The following is a 5,600-nucleotide window of genomic DNA, read 5'->3' on the forward strand; positions in this document are numbered from 1 at the left end:
AGCGAGCGCAGCCAGGTGGGTGACCGCGGGGACGGCGGCGGCTGGGCCCCTTTGTCCCTCGGAGCGGGCGGGGGCCAAGGGCCGGGGTCCCGGCAGTGTCCGGGTGCGCGGCGCTCACCTGTGCAGGGCCGGGCAGGTGGCAGCCCCGAGGTGTCGGAGCCGAGCCCCCATTCTCCTGGCCTGGCGCGAAGCGAACCTCCCGGGCGGCCCTGGGGTCGCGGGCCAGCGGAGGTCTCAGAGGGGAGAGGGCACCGCGGCGTGGTGGAGTTCAGGGGTGCGAGGGACAAAGGTCACAGGGGCCGCTCTCGGCAAGCGGAAGGGCAGACCAGAGATCCGTACTACCTTTAATGCCTTCAAATTACACACCTGGAGCTGAGCGGACTCCCCCCTTTCCCCCCCCTTCCACCCCCCACATATACACAGGAGGAAGCGTAATTTCCCTTTGAGGAAGGACGGCGGCCACACGCAGCTCAGTTCCCGGCTTCCGCCTTCCTCTGGCCTGTCACCCAGGGCACCTCGGGCTGTCCCACACAACCTACAGCTCACCCCACCTGCAGCTCACCTGCACTCCACCTACAGCCCACCTGCAGTCCCATGCCCACCCTGAGTCTACCATTCCCACCTTCAGCCCACCTGCCCTAGTTGCTCTAGTCTTCCTGAGCCAGGCGCAGGCACACTCCAGGGCAGGGCTGTCAGTCCCGACCCTGATGCTTTCGGCTTCAGCGGCCCCTGGGCTAACCTGTTTGTAGGGTGGTCGCTCTGCTGACCCGAGGTGGCTCCAGGCCCTCAGGGGTTCTCGTGGTGGCAGCACCGTGTTTCTTGGGGTCCACTTCAGCCTCTGTCTCAGAAAGTGGGGTCGAGATGGAGCTCAGTAAGACACTGGCAGGAATGAGGCCCCTTCCCTGTTCTCTGTTTCCCAATTGTTACAATGTGAGAATCAACAACATGTGCTGTTTCTGGGAGTTGGTGAAGCGCATGCAGAAGCAAGGGTGCTGGGAGGCTGCCAGCATCCTTCAGTGGGGCCTGGCTGCCGTTGTTGGGTGCCATTCAGCCGATTCAGCTCATCCCAAAAAACCAAAAACCATTGCCATCGAGTCGATTCCAACTCATAGCGACCCTGTGTGACAGAGTAGAACTGCTCCATATAGTTTTCTAGACTGTAATCTTTACAGAAGCAGATCACCAGGTCTTCTTCCTTGGAGCTGCTGGGTGGGTTTGAACTGCTGACCGGCACTTAACCACTGAGCCACCAGGGGGCCTAGCTACACCTGTGGCCATCTAGTGCATTTCGACTCACAGCGACCCTATAGAACAGGGTAGAACTGCCTCAGAGGGTTTCCGAGGCTGTAATCTTTACGGAAGTAGATCACCAGGTCTTTTTCCCGTGGATTCGAACTGCGAACCTTTTGGGTTAGCAGCTGAGCACTTAACTATTGCACCACGAGGGGGCCTGGCTAAAGGGAGGATTTTCCAGGTGATGGGAACGTTTGGTTTGAGACCCTTGTGTTACAGCATTTTACAGATGATCGCCTACAAGTCAGGGGCCAGCCCTGAACTGAGGCTCCCCCAGGCCATCACCGAGTGACATTTGGGATCACGGGACACCCTGGAGAGAGCAGGTCTGGAAAAAGAGGACCTGACTTGTGAGGGTACCTGTGGCATAGCCATGTGTGTCCCTGTGAGCCAGGGGAAAGTGCACTTTAGCAGGTTTGCTTCTGAGTGAGATGAACACAAATTGAGTTTAAAGGAGGGAGAATCGAGTTAAAATTACTGCAAAACATTGGTTGACAGTCAGTCCCAAGAATTAGCTATTCTGAAATGACTCTTCGTCTTAACTCAGGGTTAGACAAAAGCTCTTTGGTTCAAATCCACCTTGAAAATCTTCCTGAAGAACCACACTTCTGCCCGGAGACAAGAACATTTAAGACAAGTTACTTGGTTTGTGATTTGGTATTTAATCACGCCATGGTGACTTTGAACTTCATTTCTTACTTCTTGGTGGGTGGTGATAAGTGAGGATGTGTGTTGATTAAAGGTTTCTACTCAAAGCAGAAAATCATTGAGATCAACCATTCTTATTATTTTCCTACTCCTGTTTGAACTTTTAAATGTTAATTGAAGGTTAATTTGATTTTTTCAGTTTTTCTCTAACTTTTAAAAAAAATTTAACACATGTAAGATAAGCAGCTGCCTTCTCTGTTGTTGACGATAGCTGCCATTGAATTGGCCCCCAACTCACTGCAACCCCATGTGACAGACTAGGACTTCCCCATAGGGTTTTCTTGGCTGTAATCTTTACAGGAGCAGATTGCCAGGTCTTTCTCCTGCAGAGCAGTTGGTGGTTCAAACCACCAAACTTTTGGTTAGCAGCCGAGCACTTAACCATTGCACCATCAGAGCTCCTGGATACTATCCTATTGCCCAGAGCAGTCACAGGGGTTAGCCCAAGGCACACAATTAGTAAGCGGCAGAGTCAGATTCCTTGCAGGTCTTCATTGCTGCCCTGGGGAATAAGACCTGCACAGCACCCTCCATTTCTTTTTGTTTTAAAGACCACTGCTAATGAAGGATCCCGCCCACAGAGCGTGTTTCCTAGTCAGGGAATTGAAAACTAAAGCCACAATAATATACATTTTTTACATACTGGTAAAAAAAAAAAAAAGTTAATTCTGATGACACCAACTATTGGAAAAGAGAGAAGTGAAAACTCTCATTATTGTGAGTAGAAGTGTAAACAGGAACAACTGCTTCAGAGAATAATCTAGAAACCTAAAGACAGATATACTCTAAACCTGTTGCTGTTGAATTGATTCCAACTCATAGTGACCCTATAGAACAGAGTAGAACCGCCCCATAGAGTTTCCAAGGAGCGCCTAGTGGTTTCCAACTGCTGACCTTTTTATTAGCAGCCGAGTTCTTAACCACTACGCCACCAGGGCCCTGAAATACACTCTGTGGCCTAACAATTCCACTTCTAAGTATGTCCTCCAGAGAGAATCCGGTCTGGGTGCATTAAAAAAAAACACGTAGGAAGGATGTTCAGTGAAGCGATTCTTTTAAAAGTTTTTTATTTCAAAATAATTGTAGCTTCACATGCAGTTGTGACAAATAATAGAGAATGATCCCATATAGTCTTCACCTAGATTCCCCCAAGGGTATCATTTTGCAAAATTCTTTATATAATATTACAATCAGGAGATTATCACTGTTGGAATCCATCAACCTTATTCAGATTTACTTGGCGAAGTGGTTAAGAGCTATGCAGAGCTACGGCTGCTAACCAAAAAGATGGGGAGTTCAAATCAACCAGCCGCTCCTTGGAAACCCTATGGGGCAGTTCTACTCTGTCCTATAGGGTTGCCATGAGTCGGAATCAACTTGACAGCAATAGGTTTGGTTTTGGTTTGTGTGTGTCTGTGTGTGTGTGTGTGTGTGGTACATGCATGCACATATATTTAGTTCTGTGTAATTTCATCACACCTATAGAATCTGTGACTGCCACCACAGTCAAGGTCCCTGCACAGGAACCCCCAAGCTGGCCTTTTTAGCCTCAGCCAACTTCCTCTATTTCCCCATCCCCAAGCCCTGGCAACTAGTAATCTATTCCTCATTTCTGTGATTTTGTCATTCTGAGAATGCTATATAAATGAAATCGTGCACTATGCATCCCTTTGAGACTGGCGTTTTTTACTAAGCATAATGCCCTGGAGATCCTTCCAAGTTGTTGCAAGTATCTATACTTCATTCCTTTATACTGCTAACGAGTATTCTATGGAGTGGACATACCACTGTTTTTGTTTTGTTTTTAACCACCCTTTGAAGGGCATTTGGGAGGTTTCCAGGTTTTGGTTATTGCAAATAAAGTTGCTGTGGACATTCGTGTTCAGGGTTTTGGTGAATCTAAATTTTCATTTCTCGTAGATAAATGTCCAAGAGTGCATTGATTATTTATTAAACATGGTTAGCACATGTTTACTTTTGTAAGAAGCAGCCATACTGGTTTCCAGAATGGCTGTGCCATTGTGTGTGAGCTCACACCAGCCAGCAGTATGTGAGCGATCCAGTTTCTCCACAACCTTGACAGTATTTGGTGGTGTCACCTTTTGTATTTCAGTCGTTCTAATAGGCATGTAGTGATATCGCAACATGGTTTTAATCTGCATTTCCCTGGTGGATAATGAAGGAGCCCTGGTGGCACAATGGCTAAGTGCCTGGCTGCTAACCGAATGGTTGACAGTTCCAACCCACCCAGCGGCTCCTCGGGAGAAAAGACCTGGTGATCTAGTCCCATAAAGAGTATAGCCTAGGAAACCCTATGGAGCAGTTCTACTCTCTCACATGGGGTTGCTGTGAGTCGGAATTAACTCAGCTGCACACAACAACAATGGATAATGATGTTGAACATCTTTTCAAGTGCTCATTTACCATCTGAGTCTCGTCTTTGGTGAAATAATTATTCATGTCTTTTGCCCTCTTTCAAATTGCGTTGCATATTTTGAGAGTTCTTTATATACTGCAGATACAAATCCTGGAGCCCTGGTTTCAGAGTTAGTTAGGATTTGACATCTGCTGAGCCCTTGAGATGTTACAGCGTAATTTTGTGCAATAAGATGTAGCTAACCTACTCTTTTCCCCAAATGTTATTTTAAATGAAGGTTTAGTGCCCTGAACTTCTCAATGTGAGGGCTTATTTTTATGTGATATTTTTGTTTCATATATATAGATCATACTTGTATGATGTATTTATAACGCATTAAGGCCTAACTGGAGCCCTAGTGGCTCAGTGGTTAAGAGCTTGGCTGCTAACCAAAAAGGCTGGCAGTTTGAATCCACCAGCCGTTCCTTGGAAACCCTATGAGGCAGTTCTACTCTGTCCTATAGGGTCACTATGAGCTGGAATCAACTGGACGGCAATGGGTTTGGTTTTTTTTTTTTGGAAGGCCTAACTATGCGCCTTCCTCTCTCCAAAAAAAAGGTGTATTTTCTAAAAGGACACAACACAAAAGTTGAAATAGGCTTTAGGTATCCCTGACCCCTCTTGCCAAGTCAGGAACTCTGTATCATCCTCCAAGTGGCAAAGCACAAGTGATATTTGTAAACTTCTCAGGTGTTCTGAAGTCCTGCTGTCTTCTTCAATTTTATGACCAAGGAATTAAAGAGGATTCATGTTCCTGTTTAGAAATGAGAAAACTCAAGTTCATAGTGGGCTACATCAAGCCCTGTGCTTTTCTACTCTGTCGGGGTGACTCAGTGGCAAACAGTGAGATTTGCCCTGTATGTCTGAGGTCCCAGAATACATTCTGAGACCTGGTCATTCCTATACTTGTCTCAGACTTTCATCACTGCTCACTGCTTTCAACAATGCTTACTCAGCTCTCACCAAAGGCTCCTTGCAGGGGGTCATTGTTGGCCTGAGCTGTGGTCTGACGCCAAGGCTCCCACTCCAGGTGGGGAGTCACTCCTGGACAAGACTTTCTATAAATTGAGCCTCCATGAGAATGATTTGTATGGTGATGGTTTGAGCCACTTTTATGACACATGTCACTTTACTTTCTGAAATCGGAATCTGTTTTCTGAAATATTAGTCTTTCAGAGAATGA

This window comes from Trichechus manatus, unplaced genomic scaffold (genome assembly GCF_000243295.1).
Source record: "Trichechus manatus latirostris isolate Lorelei unplaced genomic scaffold, TriManLat1.0 scaffold00183, whole genome shotgun sequence".
Classification (NCBI taxonomy): Eukaryota; Metazoa; Chordata; class Mammalia; order Sirenia; family Trichechidae; genus Trichechus; species Trichechus manatus.